We start from the raw sequence: 9741 nt of genomic DNA, 5'->3' as shown, positions 1-9741 counted from the left end.
CACATGCCTGAAGACGACAGTTTATCGCAAACCTATGTGTGCTGGCCAATTTACCAACTTCCGGTCAGCACACACGCGGGGCCACCTCCTCTCCACTGCCCGAACCTTGCTAACTCGCGCCTGGACACACTCCAGCTCCGCAGATGAGAGACGCAAAGAGATCACAGAGTCAAAGTAGACCTTACGAAGTCTGGCTATCCCATCGACGTCCTTGACAAGTGTGATCTACAGGCACGCGACAACGCGACGACCAACACGGATGACTCGTGGATGACTCGTCACTGTTGGCAACGCCAACAGTGACGAGTCATCCACGAGGGCATTTATCCCACACTACCCCAACCTGTCACAACAGATCGGTAGAATCTTAACATCATATGGGATAAAATGCGTCCAACTCCCAGGCAAGAAACTGCGTTCTCTTATCTCCAACGTAAAAACACCCGTCCCCACTCTTCTACAGAGCGGTTTGGTCTATCGCATCTCTTGCCGTGACTGCACCAGCTGCTACTTTGGAGAGACTGGACGTCGACTCGAGAAACGTCTCTCAGAACATAAAAGGGCGATCCGTTTGGCAGATGTAGAACACTCAGCTATCGCCGAGCATGTCTGGACAACCCGCCACGACATCGACCCACACCGCGATGTCGTAGTTGTGGACAGGTCCCACCATTACCTAAAGCGCACCTGGTTGGAATCGTTAAATATAAAATGCTCTGATGCCTCTTTGAACAGGAACAGTGGTTGCCAAGTTAACCCCATCACAGAGGCAGTAATTCTATCCATAGACAAACGCTGGCCACGTCACCACCATATGTCACAGCCACAAACATCAACAAACAATTAACCACGAGCCTTACGCACCATCCTGGCAGTGCACATCTCTATTCCAACTGCCATTCATGTATTCAATCTGAAGAAGGCTGCCTCCCAGCCGAAAGCTTATTAATTGTAACTCCAGTTTTGCTCTGAGAAACAAAATAAAATTTTTCGAAATGCAAAATTCTGCATATGGGTAGCAGTAACCCCAGAGAAATGTACCAACTATTTGGTGTTCCACTCAGAGTAGTGGAGTATGAAAGAAATCTTAGGGTAACTGGGCAGTCAGATATGAAGTTTTCTGACTGTGCAGACAGGCTGCTAGGGCAGATCATGGAGTCTTGTCATTGATACATAGGAATTCTGCTGGCAGGGACAAGTAGGTGATTATCCCGTTATACAAGGCAATTGGCAGGCCACACCTCGTGTACTGTGTACAGGTCTGGAAGCCTCATTTTAAGAAGGATGTACAGTTGCTAGAACGAGTACAAATAAGGGCAACAAGATTTGTGAGGGGAACAAAAGTGTGCTCTTACCAAGAAAGGCGCAAGTTCTGCCAATTGCAGCAACTGGATAGTAGGCTGCTGCGAAGTGATTTGATTGAGATATACAAGGACTTGAATGGATTCAGCAAGCTGAATGCTGATTGATGGGATTCTTCCTCTTGCTCAGATTAAGAACCTGAGGGGACACAGGTTCAAATTGAGGAAAGACAGATGTAGGATAGATGTGCGGAAATTTGCCTATAGCCAGCAGGCAGTTGATTGGTGGAACGGATTCCATCTTTTGTTGTGGAAGTTGATAGCCTAAATAAATTTAAGGCTGAGCTGAACAGGCATTTGGAACGAATAGAGACTTGAAATTGTTTGTTTGTTTGTTATTTGGTTTTTAGGAGCATTAGCAACTAAGGCCATAATGCTCCGGGAATATGCGGTGGTCATTCCCTGACCTTTCCGCATCCTCCGTATTTGGTGGTGACGGGCTCGAACCCCGGTCTAATCATAAAGCGTGTGCTACGCACTGCTGCTCCTTCTCACCTGGCTACTGAGGCACCTGAGGGGTGGAATGGTGGTTTTTTTTTTTTTTTTTTTGGCTAATGCTGCGTAAGCTTGCTTTCTTGCGTCGTATGCCTCTACTAATGCTAAAACAATAAAAAAATATTTAGATACTAAGAAAAAAATAATAAATAGATAAGTAAGGATTTTAAATAAAATAAAATATAATAAAAAGAAGGGTCCATTACAACTCCTAGCTGGCCAGGAAACAGCCTGGACCTGAATCCTATAGAGATCTGTTGGCATCGTGTTCGTGTGGAATATGCAGTTGTCAGAAACCAAAGAGCCTTCGTGAACTTCAGGAAGCCATAATTCGTGTTTGTAACCACGAACTATCATCTTCAGGTGTGCTGTTGTCACCAGGGCCAGAGGTGGTTCAACTAAATATTAGTTTGCACCTGGTGAACTTTTCATTTTGTTTTCCATTAAAAATGATAATGTGAAGCAAATTGAGGGCTTCTACTAACATTTCAGTCCAAATTGTCATGTTTACCAAAGCTGTTGTATAAATGTTGCAAATGCTCATTTTGGAATATTTTGAGAGCACCTGTCAAATATTACTTAGCTTTGCCTTAATTATTAATAAATATCTTCTGTTTATATTTCTATTTGTGATGCTAGTCATTAATCTAACATACCATTGCGAAAAAGGTTTAATGTGAAATGTGAAATTCCTAAGTGATGCACTTTCTTTGAAAACCAGTGTACTTTTAAAAAGAAACTGACGACAAAGTTCAAGCAATTGCCAGCAGTGCAGGAAAAGAGATAACCCTACACATTTGAAGCAAAGTGCATTGAAATGTTCTTTAAATAGGGATAACAAAATATTGGAAAACAAAGAAGAGATCAAGGAAGCCCTTCTGCGCCTATTGCGTCTAGTATAAGTAATAATCGGTATGAAAATGAAGGAAAGTGGATTTTTTTATAACTACAAATGTGTATTAAACTACTTCAGGAAAAAATGGAGATTTCATTACCCACTTTTTTTCGTTGAGATCCTAAAAATCATAATTTTATAATTAGCAGGTATACTAATTATCGAGAGGAAATGATTGCGATCATGAAACATATTACAAGATGTTTGTGAGTTTGGACGAATTTCAAAGATTTATCTTAAGATTTAATAACAGGAGATCTTGCATAAATGTGCTTGCACCAACTATCATAATTTTATTTTGGACACGGAAACCATGAGTTTGTTTTCACATGTCCAAGGAATAAGTCTTGTCAAGATTTGATTGTCACTTACCTGAACCTCCAATTCAGAGCGTGACATTCCAAAGACGAAAATAGTTAAGTCATGAGCATAGACAATACATGAATTTTGATATTACGGAGAGGCAGTACGTCGTAACCAATCATCAAAAATTAAATTCCAAAAACAGAGGTTCCAGAATTTATTTCTTGGAATAGTCTCCGGAAATAGATGCCATTCACAGATTAGTGTTTATTTTTAACCAGGATTGATTTATTCGAATAGAACTATGAAAGAAACGTTAACGCTGATGAGAGAACTCAGCAGTCTTGAGCTGACGAAGGACGCTTGTTTGTTTGTTTGTTTGTTATTTGGAGCATTAGCAACTAAGGCCATATTGCACCGTGGATATGCGGTGGTCATTCCCTGACCTTTCCGCATCCTCCGTATTTGGTGGTCACAGTCTCGAACCCCGGTCTAATCAAGAAGCGTGTGCTACGCACTGCTGCTCCTGCCCACCTGGCTACGGAGGCGCCAACGACGACGAAGGACGCCATCCTCACCAATGTTATTAATGTCCTTTATTAAATATGAGCAAACAGTAAAAACTGACTGGTCACTACACTCAGTCCACTTTGAGAAAAGGGCAAATTGCCCTGCCAGGACATCGAAAAATTTCCCTGTGGACTCCAAGAGCAAGACTTGTCGAATTTAGAACTGTGCAAATTTTCCTTAATGATTGCTGAAGAAGTGCAGTAGAAACTGAAAAACGTAAAAAGGCATCTAAAGACCAGAACAAGCACATATATTGCTTAAAAACAAATTGGATCAGTTGAAATATGAAGTGATGGAACGCAAACCAACTTTAATATTTCTAAATACACCGTTTTCCACTTTGTAAACAGATGTTCTGTTATTTATAAGTTTCGAATGAAAGTAGTTAACAGTAAGTTATGAAGAATAAGATGTGGTGGTTATGATACAGTAAAATGTGAAATTTGCGAGGCAGCTAGAAAGACATGGTATCTTGCTTAAGATTTTCTGGCCTTTGCATAGGCATTGTCTTTCTATATAAGACGACGGTGAGACTAAGCATGGAATATTACGAGGAGTGATCATTTAATTCGCGGACTGGTGCAAGATTTTACGACGCGAAATTTCCATAACTGCCGGTAGAGGTGCTCTCCCAGATCGCTACTGAGCAGGCTGTGTGCGAATGCCGCTACTTGTCGAGCTACTGTTGCGTGAAGAGAGGTTTTTTTTTTTTTTTTTTACGACGATAGTTTGGAAGAAAGTATCATGTCGAACATAAAGATTGAACAGAGATATGTGATTCACTATTCTGTCAGACGGAAATTAAATGCATCGCACTACAGTTTAAAGAGATGAATGAATATGACCGAACTTTCCGGTGTGAAGTGGTTTTTCTATTATATTAATGTCAGTTACGGCTAATATTGTGCAGGGAGTGATTACTGCCATAGGTACTGAGGTTCTGCCACATCCCCTTATTCACTGGAAGAAACTGTGATTTCTTCCTGTTTCCATGTCTGGAGAAAACTCTGAAGGGCATGCGTTTCCGTCCCAACACAACGGTGGTCGCAGAGACACAACGGAACCACTTTGCAGTTGTAACGCCGCCTTTTCTCTCCGTTATAGCGCGGGCATGCTACTGTAACTTTCACCAATATCCATACAACCTTCAAGCATGCTCAACACTAAAATGAACATCCAGAGAGTCGGGTTTTAATGTGCTCGTCTACCAGTTTGTATTAGGACATAAACCTCAACGTGTTCTTCAATCTTATTCGTGGAATAAAATTGGCAACATCGGAGGGCGCTGTGTTCTCCACCCCGATTCTCTATTGACTTAATAGAGCCTCGAGAGTGGCCGCAAATAAAGGTTCTTTCTTAATTCGGATTCCGTGGTCCGTGTGTAACCAGAGAATGTCATGAGGCAAAATTAGCAAACAAACATGGTTTATTAAACAGCAACATTACATAACAACATTACATATAAACATACATTAAACATAATATAACCGTATCTAGTATCCAGATAATTGTTAAGTTAGTTTAAGGGATATTTGGTTGGTACATTAAATCTGTGTATCTTCATGTAGTCAGGCAAACAACGATTCCTTTCCTTTAGATGATAACATAGATATTCTCCTATCTTAGTGTTAAATGAGTAGCAAAGGTAATTGCTGGGTAAATAATAGAACACAATATGGTATCATTGGATAATATTACTTTACTGTTACAATCACATCAAACACATCTTGAAGCTTACTTCAATGAGAAGAAAGGTGGGTATAATATGACATACTATCATATACAATTCTATTGATTAAAATGGGGTGATCTTACCGCAAAGTTCCGAGCCACGTCGGAGTGAGGACCTCACTACCTCTGGTATCATCTTTTCTCGCTTCTACTCGGGGTAATACTGCTCTCTGCCTCTTTTCTCCTTACTGCTCTCGAATCAACTCGACTGCGACCACTGGACCACGGCAACTGGACAACTTTCTGATCAACGAACTGGACCACTCCCTCGACGACGACTCGCCCTCTCCTTTGTTCTCAATCTCTATATATAAGTTTGTCCCCTTTCTGCCGTCCCCTCTGAGATGCAGGTGTTCATCTGGACGGTCAGGCAAAAAGGGTTTTTGCTTGACACTTTTAGGACCTGACTCACCCAGGGACGATATTTATTAAGGGGCTTGCATATTCGTGCAGGGCTGCTTTGGAGAAATTTATGTGATATTCACCTCTCCCTTTTTTAGCCTCCCCACTACCAAACATTCCGCTGATACATGATTCAGTCGGCCTCAGTAGTATGACTCTTACAGGGGCGACTTTTCTCACTTCAGAGTGTCATATCTCACATCCTCTCTTTTGAAAACATGCGTCAGCCCACTGCCTGGGGGAAGATGACCACTCTCCACTAGCTGGCGGCACATGACGGGGGCGATACTGTTTCACTCGCGCGGCGTCACCTGCACACCACAGGGGGCAGCGACGCAGCCTTCTCCGTTGGGGAGGGAGGAAGCTTTTACTTCTACAGGCCGTGGCAGAGAATTAGCGTTATGAAGATTACTTATTAAGATAAGCCCAAGAGGTAAAATAAAGCTATTTTACACACCTTTACCCCACCAGAAGATTTTGCGCACGTGAAAAGTTAATTTTCTCGTGCTCAAAATTTTAAAGGGGTGTACGTACTCGTCGAATCGAGCATGGAGTTCTTGGACTAGGGTAAAAAAAAAACACACATTTCTTCTCTTACATGATTGGGTTACTCTTTCTAATCTAAATAATATCTAAAATCAATTTATAATAACTTGTTATGTATTAAGATGGTTATCTCAGAATAATTAGTATCAAAGCAATACCGTTATATTGTTTTCACATAAATAATTAACACAATAAATGTTCACATGTTTCTGGGAGTCCAAATGTTCTTAGATGTATGTATGAATGTCTCATGAATGTCTCTATTTCACCATTTATACATTATCATGTTCACTGCATCACCTTCTTCCGTTTGTGACAGTTGATTCAGGATAAGCACAGTCTGGTTGAAACTGTTTAACACTGGAACGGAAGTTCTTTGAAAGTTTCTTCTCCTGGTATGCTGGAGACGTAGCTGGTTTGTGACTCTTGTCATTCGTTGTCATACAAAGTGGTGATACAACATGAAACAAAGGAACACAACATTAGTATCTGCCCTTATTTCTAATTTCATTTGTCAAACACATACATATTTGTTATTAAAGACACAACACATTACCATCAATATCTAAGAACAATCCATTATATACGTACTACTATCTAATAACTTGAAAAGTTATATATATTGATTAACTATCATATTGATTAAATATCATAGTGATTAAAAATCCATTCAGATACATTCTCAAGGTTTGATAGCAAAACACACAATAAATGCTTATGAAGGTTATATTATAAACGAAATAGGTAACATACTTGACCCATTTATAAAGCAATGATTTTAGAAAGTGCATAGTTGATAATGACAGGTGCTACAATGCTGCCAATTATCCATACAATTAATAACATAAACAATTATCTTAAAACCTACTTATCTATCTAAAAAAAAAGTAATTTCCGCATACATATGATTATTTCTTTTTTTTTTCATTATAATATATCTTATATTTTTTTTCTTTTTTTTTTTTTTGATTTACATATAAGACCCTTTCATATATAGCTGGTCAATAATTAAATTTAAGCAGTATTAGCAGTAAGTTATTAGTTATAAAATAGCCAAAAATACATGTTAGTTACAATAGGATATGGTTATAATCAATACACTCTGTTTGGAGAGAGGTTTTCTCCCCATTTTTTTCTCAATCATAAAAGATCCTCCTGGGATACTTCTTTTCATCAGTCTAGAGAGGATCACTCCCACCATTCAGTCGAGCTGGTCTCACTACGCAGCTGGATCAGGCCCTCAGATTCTGCCCACTGAGTGAGGACACCGACCGAGTGGACCGCGCAAAACTTCTCTTGGTGACCCCAAGGACATCTAAATTGGTGGTTTCGAACTGCAGGGAGACGGTCTTGAGCAGGGCAGGAGAAGTCTTTAATGTTGAGGACGGTCTTGAAAACAAGAGACTCACGGAGAAGCCGTGCCTTTTCCGAACCATCTGTGAGAATCACCGGATAGCTTCTTAGGAGTTGGGTTAGCTGAGAATCAAACTCCGGGGAAAAGAGGGTTCCTGGTTGGAGAAGGAAAGCACCATCCTGACCATCTGCTGTAATGAAGGCAAGTTCTTCAACTGGCCCTGACTCCTGGATATCTCTCGTAAAACGAGCGTCTAAAAATGCCCAATCTTTAAATGGCACCTCGAGCGTCTTGTAAGGGCGACTCGTAGTGGCAATCTGGGATGGGGTAAGCTTGATAAACGTCGGTCTGGCATCTTCAGCGTGCTGCTCCGGGGTGTGACGGGGAAGACTACCTTCTAAGGAGCTGTCGTCTTCACGTTTCCTTTTTACCACACGCATTCTTGCTGCCTCATGTCTTCGGCAGTGCCTGGCAAGTTTTTTCGGCGTCAATATCAGGTGTGCCCTAGTATGGTCTTGGCAGGTACTCCGAGAGGGGGGAGAGGGTGCTGCATCCCTCCAAAACCAATTCACATGAGTGCCGAGGCAAATCCTCAGGCAACTCAACATATACCCCCATAATTTGGTTATTACTGAAACTGTGAGTGGGAAGAAACAAAGAGAAATAGGTGCTAAATTAATCTCTGTTTTTTTTTTTTTCATTTACTCTTCTCACTCCTTCCTTTTAGACAACAATTTGCTTCATTTGTACTTCTGTTCACCTCTTATGTTGGAATCAAGCAGGAGGACATTTGCTGTCATTTACTCTTCACATTCATACTATCCATTTACTGTTCACATTTTTAACCTTCTTTCATTCCTCTTCACACATAGAATTTTAATTTTTTAACTAATATTATCCTTATTATTTATTATTATTTGCGAAAACAAGCTAAGCATGTCGAGACAATAAATGATCCTAATAAGGCCATAGAAAGGAGTATAATAGGTATTTTAATCCAAGAAATGAGGCCTCCATCCATTAATTGGTGGAACCACACTGTCCATGGCGACAGTCCCGATGCGTAACTTGCTATGTGTGAAACTTGTGAAAAGTTTGGGTGGTTTACTTGTAATGCTGGGTCTTCTAAACAGAATTCTATGTCCTTACAAGCTGTAATAGTTCGTGCGACTAGGCACAAGTTCTCATTATGACATTTAATATCGGTCTTGAATTGAATAGTGTATGTACTAGTTTCTTGAGTTAACTTAACTGATCTTGTGGCCACTAATATGTTTTGAAAGTTTACAGAAACTGTTCCAGAAAGACATGTCGAAAATGCTTGAAAAGTAAGTGTAGCCAGTGTATCACATGTAAAGCAACCAATAGGTTTGGTAACCTCATCAACAAACTTTGGACAAACTGTGTGTGTTTCCAAGTAAAATTCGAATCCGAGAAACGACAAGTCTAAGGTTAATGGAGCTGATTGCAGCATTTTTGATGTGAGCCTACCAGAAGGCTCAACTTCTAGCTGATGAGAAACTTGCGTTTTGGGGAGCTTATTTATTTCGCTGGCTACCATTTGTTCTAAATAAGACTCGCTTTTTTGACAACGAACTTTCTCTTCATAGTATTGACACTGTATCATTCTGTCATCAAAAATAAAATGTTTTGACACACTATAATTCGCTTGTACGTCACCAATCTCTCCGTATTTTGGTCGAGATACCAAAGCTGCTTGGTCTAAGTAGGCTTCAGTATTATCACCAACTCTCAGAATTAAATGGTGTTCGAGAATGTCGGTGGGTTGATCAAAAGCTCCTAAAACTTGAATTTCAATGTTGTTTCGTGTGATAGCGAAATTCTTTAATGACAACGTCTCAACAGTTGTATTAGCGTGTGATTGTACTTCCACTATGTATTTACAAGTAACTCCTTCAATCTTTCGGACTTCATACACACGTGTGAAGTCGGGAACTAGCCAAACTCGATAGTGTAAACAGGGCTGGCTATCGATAATGAAACAATTCGAACCACTATCTCCTGCAATGCAATTTGTAATCCCTGGCCAACTCAAGGATTCTTTAGTCAATGCCTCAAAAATA

Source organism: Mastigoproctus giganteus, chromosome 8 (assembly GCF_048544385.1).
Source record: "Mastigoproctus giganteus isolate SK-2022 chromosome 8, ASM4854438v1, whole genome shotgun sequence".
NCBI lineage: Eukaryota > Metazoa > Arthropoda > Arachnida > Uropygi > Thelyphonidae > Mastigoproctus > Mastigoproctus giganteus.
The sequence above is the reverse complement of the archived record's forward strand: the minus strand, read 5'-3'. Positions refer to the sequence as shown.